We start from the raw sequence: 14352 nt of genomic DNA, 5'->3' as shown, positions 1-14352 counted from the left end.
CTGCGACTGGATAAACTACGCTTGTTGTACATACATCACATGACAAGACAATGAACCAAAACGGTGAACATTTGTATTTTGTTCTAGTTGATATGTATAATACATGACTTTATGAGTTTGCTTACCTCCAGTAAGTTGAAAACAACCAGAGATGAGAAAGTTTGTTATATGAGAATAAATATTCAATGTTTAATCACCAAAATACAAAATATCAGTTTAACAGCAAAATCCACCACATTAATAATATATTTTTATATCAATTTATTGTAATTTTGAATTAAATGAAAAATACTATATAATGCGTGAATTTGACAGCTTCCCAACGACACCAATATTCGGAGTAAATATAAATAAAAAGTTATCACCAAAATAACATCATTAACAAAAATAAACATAACACATGAAATGTATTGCATTAAAACCAAATAAATTTAAAAAGAAACTAAACCTAAAAACATTCCGGTATTACCTTTCGATATCTCTAAGTTGAGAAAGATGTGTTTAGATGTGGTTAAGCCTAAACATTTTCAGAAAAAAGCTCGATATTTTTGTAACGAGCAATGCACGAAACAACGGTACACAATAAATATATTATTGTCGTATTTTTTTTTATCTAATATTGCATATCAAATGTTAGCGTAAAAATAACAAAAGAACAGTCCGTCAATAGAACTTTAAAAGGGCAGCAAAAATAAATGTAGTATCGCAAAATACACATAAACCAATGTTTATTGAATAAATATTTAAACTTAAAATGGTTCATAAAATCTTAAGGAAGGTTTTCTAGACGTGTCCGACCGTGGATGCAGTTGAAAGCATTTAATTGAAAACTTGACACATGGAATATTATCGATATATATAGGAAGATGTGGTGTGAGTGCCAATGAGACAACTCTCCATCCAAATAACAATTAAAAAGTAAACCATTATAGGTTAAAGTACGGCCTTCAACACGGAGCCTTGGCTCACACCGAACAGCAAGCTATAAAGGGCCCCAAAATTACTAGTGTAAAACCATTCAAACGGGAAAACCAACGGTCTAATCTATATAAACAAAACGAGAAACGAGAAACACGTATATATTACATAAACAAACGACAACTACTGTACATCAGATTCCTGACTTAGGACAGGTGCAAACATTTGTAGCGGGATTTAACGTTTTAATGGATCCAAACCGTCTCCCTTTTCCTGAAACAATAGCATAACATCACAACATAGAAAAAAATACGATAAAATATCAATTGGCAGACTTAACTCAATCAAAAAACGTATGATTACACAATGAACGAATAAATTTGATCTGCGATATCTAAATACAAATGTACAGTTAATTAAATATTAGAGACAAACATTCATGACCAAAAAGCTAACAAACAAATTCAAACACAGGACATCACTGAGAAATATTTAACCAATCAATGATCACTTTAGAAAAAAAACGGGTTTTTTATAATCTTGAAGTTTATACAAATGTTTCAAGAATAAGTGAAAAATTGAAGATATTACAAATAATCAAAGCTGGTTTACAAACAAGATCCATATAAATAAAAAATAACAAAAAAGCATTATAAACAGTATCAACAGGTCGAATAAACAAGAAAATACGATTTGAGAGTACTCGCAGTTACTGACAGCTAGTTAAAAGCCAAAACCAATTAATAATAAAAAATCATGCATCAGAGACTAAAATCGATTAAAACACATCACAGGGATTTAGTATTTTAACGTCATTAATAGTCAAAGAAGACATGACTTGTGCAATGCCAAAAATAAATGTATCGACAGGTAGTAGTATAGTGAAGAGCGACTTCTATAGAAATAAAAATTAACGTGTCTGTGTCTCTATACATATCGCCTCAAACGATAATGAAATTTAATTATGTTTTAATTTGCTAATGACAAAATCAATATTAGTGCCAATGTGAACTATATTCAGAGATCTAATTACAATATTGGTACGATAACCGTTACTTATAAGTTTGTTTAAAGGTTCGATGAGTTTACAAGGATCACATAGTGATTTCCTCGCTTGTATGAATGTATGAATAGAATTTACCGATGTTCAAATATCGTTAATACGGGTGCATCGACTTGGTAAACGTCTCCTGTTTATACTCAGTCAAAATTGCAATATCGGAAAACATCCGTCAGACTACTCTAAATGTATCTAAAGATCTTAGACCGTGAAAACTTGCCGCAAGTGAGTTGCAACACCGACTGATCATATTTGTCAAACTATCAATGATTAACCATAAATCCGTTAAAAAAAAGTTTCAATTACAGTAGTTCGTCCTCATAATTCTGTTGGATCACTGTTTTGTATAAGTAACATCCCTGTTAAAGCACGACCGTCGCATATTAAATGAGATATGTAAACGCCATACGATGGAGCAGATATTGATTTATTTTACTGATGACAAATGGCAGATAACAATTGGAAAGTTGAAATCATCACGTGTTATACATTTTATTTTTAACTCGTCTATTTCAATATCGAGGAAAAGGTCAAGATTTGAATGAAGCAGACAATCTACATTCGTTAGTATCAATAGTTTCAAGTTATCTTGGACATATGAGATGTAAGCTCAGATTGAAATGTATGCTATTATGTGACATTTTTAATATGTGTAAAAGTACTAAAGTCTTAAATTAATATTAAGACAAAATGAGATACAGTACGAAAACAAATGAGCCAATGCGCTGTGGTTAGCCCGGGTGTTCCTGAATGTTTAGCAGATCCTGCATCACGTGTGCCCCCTTCGTGCTAAAAGGTACTACGGTTTTAACTTACCATATATTGTTAATGTTACAAATAATATGTTACAGTCACTAGCAGTTACTAACAGTTATTCACAGCTAAAATAATATGTTTTCTGATACCGATTATGAGTATACACTTAATTTTATGAGAGCGTCATCAAAGTGAGAGGATTGGTGCTATAACACCAGGTTTAATCCACCATTTTTTACATTTGAAAATGCCTGTTCCAAGTCAGGAATATGAAAGTTCTTGTCCATTCGTTTTTTATGCGTTTTGTTTATTTTATTTTGACATGGGATTATGGACTTCCGAATTGATTTTCCTCTAAGTTCAGTATTTTTGTAATTTTACTTTTTACATTCCAGGTCACGTGTTGTTGGTGGTCGATGTTGTCTGTTTGGATGACCGAAGTTTCGGTTATTCCTGTTATTCATTTGATGTATCATATACTTATGTTTAAAATTGTTTTGATTAAAGTATCGCATCTTTGATTTCAGATTAGCTTCGGCAGTAAACACTTGACGTTATAATCCAAAGAGGATTTTGAAATAGATAGCACATATCAAGCGAAAGATTATGTATTTCAGTTTTTAGTATACAGCTGTTTGATTTAAACTTTTTTATTTATTCTTTTCTTTGTCATGAGTCAAATGAAACTTTTACGTACTCCAATTCGTAAACAAATATTCAAAAACTGGCGTGTTGAAAAAATTAGAAAAACAAAAATACCGCACTCCAACTTAAATCGTAGAGTCCCTTATCAAAAGGCAAAATCAAATGCATGAACACATTAAACGGTTGGAAAACAAATGTCATATTTCCGATTAGTACTAGCATTTCCTTGTGAAGAAATTGTGGATTAAATCTGGCTTACGTATAACTGGTGCACCGGTATTGCCATCACTGAATTAATGTAAACAAACTAAAATATAGTTTGATTTCCAGAAAGGAAGTTCTAAGACACGTTTACTACAAACTATACAAGAGAACCCAATTTATATATTGAACAACCACGATTGCTGAGTTTTTTCCCAAATTGACTTAGGTATATTGATATAAGTCTGATTTGAATTCTGTCGCGACAGTTTCACTCTTGACAAGGTTTGGCAGCCGTTTGGGTGAAGGTTATAATTCTCACATACGTACATTAGAATGGGGATGTTAAATCCGATGCCTCGTGTACAAAGAGTGCCAAAAATGTAAGAAAAAAGGTTAAATCACAAAAATATCACACTCCGATGGAAATTTTATGACTTTTGATCACTTTAATAAGGTATACAATATTAAAACTAATTTTCTCACATATCAAGGCCTAATTTCGTCAATCAAAAAGTATTTAAAAGAATATCAAATATGTCCAAATGACTTAAAGAGAGAAAACGGTCCTGTTTTGCCCTCAGTGTTAAAGGGTTTTTTTTAATCCCAGAAAGGTTCAATAGATGTACCTCCCTTTCATATAACAAAAAATTCAAAACTGCAGTGGTTTCAATACAGAATAATACATCGAATCTTAGGCACAAATGAACTCCTCCTTAAAATAAAAATTAAAGATACAAATATTTGCAGTTTTGGGTGCGGAGGGGTCGAAACAATAGAACATATATTCTGGACGTGCCCATATATATCAAAATTATGGGAAGACCTTAACTTCTGAATATTTGAGAAGACAGAAATAGAACTAACTTTAAATATTGATTTGGTTTTATTTGGTATTTAAACAAAAACAGATAAAAATGATATAAGAAACATAATACTTCTGTTAACAAAAGTCTACATCTATAGAAGCAAATTAGCTATGGAACAAACCAATATAATAGCACTTAAAAATTATTTGAAGGAAAACTTATTGATAGAAAAAAATATATTCTATAAAAATAAATTACTCAGTAGGGCTGAAAACTGCTGGAACCCCTGGACTCCTTTACTATCATAAAAAAAAAAAAATAGACTCCACATATATTGTATATATTTCATATCCAAACAGCCTCTGTCTTAAAATCATTATCTGCAATGTATCAAACTACTTTTTAGTGTATATAACTATTATGCATACAAATGTGTGTAACCTATTATGTTCATGTGCAAATAAGGAAAAAAGAAATTTAATATAGAAAACAGTATATATATTTTTTCAAAACCTGTGCATTTGTTATACAAATAATTATATTTGAAAATCTCAATAGTAAACTTCGTTCAGTTTTTTTTGTTTTTTTCTTTCAAATATTGAAAATTGAATGTATAATACTAACAAATACTAACAACTGTATAAATATGATATTTACTAATGTTAACGAGGCCGGGATAAGGTACCGGTACTTGATGTTTGAAACTAACAAATGTACATATTTCATCAAAATATGATAAATTTAAAAAAAAAAATAAAAAAATATCGCACTCCGAGGAAAATTCAATATGCTCTATGCAAATGGCGAATTTAAAATTGCAAACACATCAAACGAATGGATAACAACTGTCATATTCCGGACTTGGTACAGGCATGTTCTCATGTAGAAAATGGCGGATTGATTCTGAAGCATCCTTGTAACAACTCTTTGAGTCATCTGAAGATTGCCTATTACAACAAACTTTTTTTTAATGGCACTACAGATCCTCCAACTTTTATCCATTACGTCCAACATTGACTAGAATTATAATATCGTAAATAATTTATGTACTTAAGAATTGAATGCTTCTTTTTGTAAATTCATTGGGGTGTAAAAGCGTTGACCGAAGTACATTTTCTAAATATGTGCGCACGGTCAACGCTTTTACAACCCTATGAAGTTACAAAAAGAAGCTTTCAATACTTATAATTACATTTTTTAGCTATGATCATGAAAACACGAATTTTATAAAAAAAACAAATTATTCATCTGTGCACTTGATTGTGGGACCACGTGTTAACATGAATGAAAAGTTTTATTGAGTGATGCAATTGCTAACGGAATAACACGTGGTGTGCAGTTAGCCAATCAGAAAAAAGTATTATAATGAAACATACATCTAATGTAATTATTATGCAGAAAATGAATTCAACTGAACTTAACAAAGCAACAATCAATTAATCAATATTGCGACCGCTATAGTTCGACACCCGCTTGAAGCGAGGTGCATTTACCTCCCTTCTAAATTGATATAATAAGGCTCACCACTTTTCCTGCCGAAAGTCGATGGTCCTTTTAGGATACACAGAGATCTCCCACCAATAAAATGTACTCGCAGTTTTATAAACACAAACAATAATCTAACACTAAGATGTCATTGTATATTAACTTTATCATTTGATCAGGGCTTTAAAAGGTTTAATCTTAAAACAACTTATCATCTTAACAAATGATAATCATTACAAAAAGGGTTTATTCAATATCTGATTCAAAACTGCGGGGAAAACATGTTAGGGTAGATTTTCAACATGGGAAAAGGTAAAATTATAAAAATACTGAACTCCAACGTATATTCAAAAAGGAAAGTCCTTAATCAAATTGCAAAATCAAAAGCTCAAACACATCAAACGAATGATCAAGGGAACATTGCTTTAGTTGGTTTTTCGTCTGTCGTAAGAAGCAGGGTCAGTAACACCACACAGACGCATTGATGTTCTTATAAAAAAAATTGATTTATGTAGTTGAATAATATTCATAAACAAATTATCATAATAACATCTTCAAGAAACTTATTTGTTCTTTCCATCATTAATTTGTTTCATATGTGTTTTAATGAAAATGTCATTACTATATTTTCTCCATTTATTATTATTATTACTTATTTTAATATTTGAAAATTATATAACATATTTTGTTCATTTTTTCTTAATACTTACCCAAACCTGTACATTTGTATATGTGTGTGTATTCAAAGAATAATATTCGACTCGAAAGTAATCAAACACTGTTTTATATTTATTGGTATATTATCTCTAGATTATATACATCTATGGTATATCGGATTTTGATAGCCTTTATGAATAATAAACATATTTCATGTTGTTTTTATTTTCTCATTTAATCTTATTTACAGGTATGTTATTAGTTTTTGCACTAAGATAGGTATGTATTTATAAATTAATTATTATGCATAATAAATAATATATAACCAGTTAATTTATTAAAGCTATCATTTTCAATTCATTTATTTGTGCCATAATTTCGTATCAATTCAATTCTAAACAAATTACAAGCTTGTAGATTTTATTTCATTTTGCTGCGAGAATTGCATATTTTTTAGATGCGTGAAAAAAGCGGGAAATTGCTTCAATCTCATTTCAAGGGATTTATATGTTTCTGCTGTAATAAAAATAAAATAAAACTACGTTTTATGACTTTTTTCACAGTCGACGTAATTTTAACAGTTGTAGCATAAAATTAAGATAAAATTAAGAAGTTCTTCAGTAATAACCATTAACACGCAATAATAATAATTCATATACAATCGCTTATCGCTATCATTTTGGAAAGAGAAGATGTCGTAAAATTGCCATAAACCGGTGTAAAAATAAACTCTACTCACCTAAAGTCTGTCAGATCCGTTTTTCTTTACTGCTTAAATTTTAGTGGAAAGGAAATATTTTAAAAGCAGGATCATATTATCAAAAAAACACTGACCCTTTTCATTAAAGAGTTGTGGGTCAATCCAGGTCAAGAAGCAGAAGAAACACGCATTTAACCAATCAAAATTATGGTTTCAAATGACATAAAACGCCATCTGGCTTACTTTTTTTTAAAGCACAATTTATTGACACTAATACTTGATTTTATTGAATATTAACGAAAAGATACAAATATATCGCAGCATGCATATGTAATAACAAGGTCATTAAAAAGAGGTAAAAATAACGTATATTTCTGCATGTAAGAAAATAAATACAGGGTAAATTTAGCAGGTTTGTAAAACGATGCACGGTAACATAAGTACCGGAAATAGTCAATCTTATCCAAATCAAAGAACCGGAGAGCAGGCGAAACATAAATGGATGATTTTTTTGCAATGTTGTTGTTGCCGTTTTTCTCCTGTTTAAAACTGATTTAAAAGAGTAATTAAAAAAGATAAATCACTTTTATTGTCTTCAACACCTTCGTTGTATACATTGCACCTCCTTTTTGTAAATAGCTATTAAGTGGTTCTTGGGGGGAGCACTTCTTATATAGTCATATCCGGAAAAGTTACATCAAAAATGTATATTCTGTTCTTGGATTCTTTTCCATTCATTTAAGTATCGTCATAGGTATCGTCATAGGTATCGTCATAGGTATCGTTGAACAAATATTAAAAAACCATTCACTTAATCATTATACATTTGAATTGAGTTAATTGCGTAAATTTTCGTATATGATAGAAAACATTGTTATCATTTTGGAGAGGGAGTATATGTCCGCATTGGGAACCTCTCTTGTAACTTTAAAGCAAACGTACAAAAGATAGACAGTGCAGAAACTATATCCCTGGTGGATGATCCATAAATCCCGTCAGTCAGATTCAAACCTGCCATTCATAATCTATCTCATGTATATATCTGTCTCGAATGCTCACGTTTCTTACGCGTCTTGGCAAATTTATTGCTTTGCAATATCAAATTCAACAGTGAAATAATTACTTCTTTTGAGCTAGCCATCATAATGGAATTATTGTTAGTGATGAATTTCGTAATAATTGTTATATGATACAATGTTTTTTTAAACGATTGTCGATTCAATGTTCGTCCAAGATTCGGATCGAATCGTGTAGGACAACACATTAAGCCTGGGTTTTTTTCACGGATAGTTTTCTATGAGTTTGATTCTATTCTAATGTGACCGTCTTCACAACATTGGTGAAAGTAAATAAACTAGTTATATTTTCCTTCTCTGGCAAGTTGTGTTTCCTATTTGACTTTTATCTGGCACAAACAAAAATTTCCAGGAGACATAACTAGTCATACAAAATAATGATAATACTTTATGGGCGGGCAAAAACTTAAGATCACTAAATACTGCAAAACACATTTACCTGACAATGTTTTGTGCAACTAGAAAATATTAAAACTGATCAGTATTCAAGGCTTTCTTTGAAGACATATTTCAAGCGGCACATAAAAGGGCTATAGACATGCCATTACAGTCAATTTGCAAATTTAAATTGTAAATAATGGTCATTTATTTTCTCATTTATCTGATGAAAAGGGGAGGTAAATGAGAAAGTAAACGAAAGAAAGCCCCCTATATCGTTATACATTGCATAATTTCACAAAGATACCCGTTTATATGGAGTTGTTATATTGTGTGCGGTATTGGAGATATTTAGTTTGTAGTATGGTTGAATGCAATGAATGGTCGCTGCATCCTTTCTTCTCAAGCTGAGGACTTTTGCACTTGAGTAAATTGCGCTCACGCTAGTGCAGCGAAAATATTATAACACAGTAATTTACTGGCGGAAATAAACAAAGAAAAATTGTTCAGAATATACATAATGCAATTACTTTGATGCCTCTTGAGATGAGAGAAAAAAACATCAAAACTTTTTCTCATGAAGAAAATTGAAAAGATGTTCAGCTGAAGATGAAAATTATATATTCATCATTTATCACTTGCAACTGTTTTGCGTGTAAGAACGTTGAAAAACGCATCTGGTTACAGCCCTATCACATAAATTGTCATAAAGCTGTCTATTGCGACAGTTTTACTACCCGGACAATATAGCTTCCAATTTATGTAGGTTTCCGTTGAGAAGTAATTTTCCAGCATCTGATATTAATCTAAGCCATACGTCATACTCTGATGCATATTTCATCAGATAACGATAAAGTTGTGTACAATCGAATGAATGATATTTTCCATAATGCATAGTGGAAAAATATTTCTGCTTATTTTTAACATTTGCATTTCAGCGCAGGACCAATTTTTTCAATCATTTAGATTTACCCTTCTTTATCTTCAAACCTAAAGTTAAATAAACTAAAGCATTAGATATTTTATTAACCTATTATACATTTTAGAATAAACTTAGTACTAAAGGTCATAAAACTGAGGTGGGCAGTAATATCTACTAAAACCCAAAGTTGAATATACTTATTACTTAAAGAGTCATCAAAGTGGAAAACAAATATCAATGTACAAATTGCGGTTACATTCAGTAGGTTTGCGAAAAAGGGAAAATAGAAGTTTCCATTGTTGACGAAACTGTCATGATTTTGAAAACAAACAAATTATCACGCGCTTCAATACATTTTGAGCTTAATTAATTTAGCAATAGTCGAACACGAAGTTTCATTTTCAACCGGAACTAAAAGTTTCATTGACAATATTTCAGAAACATGTTATTTTCGTGAAGAAACCCATTTGTTTAACTTAAATGTCAAATTATAACCACGTTGACACGTTATTTGAAATATTTGAACACAGAACAAAACAAATGTTACTTTTTGTTGTTAAAGGTCAATTTCAAATGCTTTAATTTTCTCTCATGTTTAAAGTGTAAAAGTGGTAGAATCACGACATTTTACGTGAAATTGATAACGCATGAATTGTTTTAATCCTGTTTAGGTGCATAGATTGTAATTTGATCATAATATATTCTAAGTAAAATTAATTGTTGAAGTTTACACTTTATAAAATATTGTCGATCATTTATTTAAATATAAAACCTATATAATATTTTATGTCAATCAATACGCTTTGTTTCTTGGTTTCTATTTTCACCATGCCATTGTATTTTTCTTGTCCAAATACCCACCTCATAGCTTACAAAAAATAATAAAATAAAACTTATAAATTGGCAGGCTATTGATTCTATTAATTCATTTTTTTTATCACTTTTTATCTGTGTTTTAATTTTTGATGTTGCATTCTTGCTTAATTTTTTTTATTAAATATGCCTTAAAGTTTTTTAGTCAGTTCAAGACAACTGTTATGAATCATCTTCGAACTTTTACCAAGCATTAATTTCATTAAAATTATAATTGTATAATTTTAAGCTATAATTGTATAATTTTAAGCACAGATAATTTTATAAATTGTTAGTATTTCTTATATTTTTTTTTATCAGAAATAAACTCTGAGTAGAAATAACTGAATATATACTCAAATTTAATTTTGTTATAATTTGATCATTCCAAGATTTAAAGGATGCTGCGTACGACTTGAGGTCATAAATCACAGATAGCTGGCATGAAAGAAGCGGCTTATTATATCGACACATCTTCCATAAACTTAATCTAGAGTGGTTCTCTGATCAAGGGTGGTGAAGCAAACTGAAGCAGAAAACTACGTTCGATTGAATGTTACAATACCCAGAATGGATATGGCAGTGACTTGCCAATGGGTTTATCTATTAGTTAAGGCAGCGGAAATCCTGACCAGTCCTTTAGTGCTTAATCGAAAGTACAAATAGATATTCAAGATGTTCCCCTTGAAACTCCATTTAGTTAACTTAAGTTAAAGTTACTTTTTTCTGCGAAGGATGACTCACAAGGCATGCACAAACATAGAAACTCGACCCATATTTTTTTTCTGTGTAAGCTCAAGATTCTGTCAGCAGATTGAGGTTGCCAGGTTCGGACTTCATTTAAAGACCGACAAATCATCTAAGTTCTTATCAAGTATGTTCAAACAGAAAGCATAGACCAACTGTGGATAACGGTTAATAAAAACAAGTGCAACAGCGCAAAACAGAAATATTTCATTAAGAATAGCATATGTAACACGTATTGACTGGCTATAAAATTGATATAGCCATTTGGTCCTGTTTTAGTATCTGACGTTCTGATCTGATTTACGAGACCAGTTAGAGCCTGTAAGCTTGTGATCAAAGCAAATACTGCTGAGACGAAAAACGTTGAAAAACACCAATGCAATCTCCTATTATCACAAAAATACGCTCCAAAATACCTTTTGACTTGATCAAATGATAACCAACTAGTTCTACGTAATTTCATTAAGTGTTTGGGTTTGTTTGTATACTCATAAATTAAATTGTGGTATTCTTTCCTTGATTTACGTGGAAGTATATGTTGGCTATAAATAATACAATCAGTAAATTAAAGGTGTTCATAATGATTTGTGTTCTTGTTATATCTCAGCTATGTAAAGTACACAGACTATAAATTAATTACAAAGTCAAATATTCATAAGCGAATTTTTGATTGAAAAAATACTCAAATGATTTTTTTTAATTGAATGTTTAAATACGTGAAAATTTAATAAGGTGTATCAGCACTCTGAAATTGAAGACTTTCACGCACAGTTAAAGTACAAGGAGTTTTAAAAAAGGGACTTTTTTCAAAACTCTTCGCATACTATAAGCATTCCAACATATATGCACTTCTTTAAAAGCTGCATTTGAAAATGCTCTGGGACTACAGCTTGATATATTAACACATTTTTAAAATAGTAAATATTACTATATGCAAAAAGTGAATATATGAAGCAATAAAAACTGTTCCCAAAACCCTGAAAATGATAGAATTCATGATGTAAAGCATTCGTCGGCTAGAGGTATAAGGGTCGGGTTAAGATTTCAAAAAAATATGTTAAATCCCGCCTCATTTCTTTTGCACCTGTCCAAAGTCCGGAGCCTCTAGCCTTTGTAAGTCTTGTATGATTTTTAATTTCAGTTTCTTTTGTATATATAGGAATTTAATATGACGTCCATTTTCACTAAACTAGTACCCAATTTTATTTAGGCACCAGCTGGGGATTTTCTCGCTGTAATGAAGACCAATTCGTGGCCTTCGGCTGTTTTCTGATCTTTGGTCGGGTTGTTGTCTCTTTGACACATTCTCCATTTCTCTTCTTAATTTTATTGTGCAACCAGTTTTAAAATCTATATAGACTAACTATAATGGAATGTTGAGATGTAGTGACTGTCAAAAAATGTTATAGTTACTTCACACTCAAGAAAGATATATTTTGAATGTAGTATTTAATCAATGATTATCAAAGTTTCTCAATAAAAAATAAAAAATAAGAATTTACAGAATGATAAGCAACCAACTTAGAAAATGAAGATTCATGGAGTAGACCGTTAATGAAAGTCAAATAATAACAAAAGCTTCGAAAACTTTCATACACAGTTTTTGGTTGTATTAATTTGGTCCATGTTGTTATTGATATTCGCCACCGTCTCGACATTTATTCGAGAAACAAGTTTCGAAACTTTCATACACAGTTTTTGGTTGTATTAATTTGGTCCATGTTGTTATTGATATTCGCAACCGTCTCGACATTTATTCGAGAAACAAGTGTCATGTGCATAGAGGGGGTTAACTCAAAAACAAGAACAGCACGTATTAGATTTATTATCAAGTTGTCATCATTTATTTGATCACCCTTACACAAGTTTTTCACAGGAAAATATTGTTACATATATACACAATAATACAAAACAGTTCCTTTTCAAAAAATAAATAATCTATACCATTTATTCCGTAAGGAAAAACTACTTTAAAATTTCTTCCATAGTGGAAACAATATTCCAGGATATATCTTCCATTTTGAAGTAATATCTTAAAGAAATTTATATTCTATGAAAGTGGATTCTTCGTTCATTATTAAGATTTGCATATACAGGGAGGTAACTCTAGCTTCTTTTCATCTTGACCGATTTAATTTTCGTTTAAGCAGATCCAAATGATTGTAATGTCGCAAAAATGTTGAAAATTTGTGAACTGAATTTTCTTCATGACACGCAACATGCTTTGAAGAAAGAAAAATTGTCGCATTAATTTTGTAAATGATATATTGAGTATTGAACTTTATAACCTAATTACTAATGTTTATGTGTGATGTCCAGTTACCAACGGTTAAGTAAAGTGACTAACATAATAATAGAAGAAGAATAGACAATCCTGTAAATTGCAGGTAAAATGTTGTCAGCACCAAACAATGCACTTTGTCATGATTGCTCATGATAGAAGTAATACTTAAGTAAAAGTCACGCGGATATCACTATTGCAGAATTTTCTAAATGTTTCTTAGGAGAAGAGGGAGAAGAAACGAAGAGACAGTACAAAAACTTGAAGAAAAACAAAAATCTAAAAGCCAAACAAATTCTTCTCAAATCTACACAGAAAATTGAAGAGAGATGGCGAATCCAAACAAAACTAGGGATTATTCATGTCAAACAGAAGGATACACATTTCTTGCTCCAAAAGTAGATTCCATCGTGTTGCTATAAATTAATTGAAGTAAAGCACAATTGATTATTTGAAATTAGCATGTAACAGTAGCTATTGTAGATATGCAAACTTTTTTTTATAATAAATAAAACTCTATTATAATAAGTAAACTTAATATGGGGAAATATTAAAACGAAAAGAAGTAAGTAAAGATCAACAAATATGTTTAGGAAAAACTAAGTACTGCCTAAATTGTATAGCTTCAGTACACTTTAATCACAACAAAGCAATGATAGCATCATATGACACAAACACCAATTAAGAAAGTATATAATAACAATACAAACAACAATATAAATCATAACTAATAATATAAGAGTAAAGCATAATTAAAACACACCAAAATTCGTTTTGAAAATTATACCAGCTCTTAGTCGAAACCCCTACTATAGTTTACATGTCTATGTTTGTAACGTGTGTCTGGATGCTAAAGTGGATTACC

At 30.6% G+C, this 14352-nt stretch overlaps 1 protein-coding gene across 2 annotated transcripts in view; it reads right to left on the bottom strand.

Annotated features, from left to right (window-relative positions):
• Positions 1–7394, bottom strand: part of LOC134708543 (homeobox protein Hox-B6b-like) — a 51763-nt gene extending 44369 nt beyond the window's left edge. The window contains exon 1 of one of the 2 annotated variants that reach the window (XM_063569172.1): positions 7271–7394. The gene's annotated coding sequence lies outside the window, so the exon portion shown is untranslated. The remainder of the gene's footprint in view (positions 1–7270) is intronic. The other variant, XM_063569173.1, reaches the window with a different exon arrangement.
• Positions 7395–14352: the final 6958 nt, after the last annotated feature.

Source organism: Mytilus trossulus, chromosome 2 (assembly GCF_036588685.1).
Source record: "Mytilus trossulus isolate FHL-02 chromosome 2, PNRI_Mtr1.1.1.hap1, whole genome shotgun sequence".
Taxonomy (NCBI): Eukaryota; Metazoa; Mollusca; class Bivalvia; order Mytilida; family Mytilidae; genus Mytilus; species Mytilus trossulus.
The sequence above is the reverse complement of the archived record's forward strand: the minus strand, read 5'-3'. Positions and strand labels throughout refer to the sequence as shown.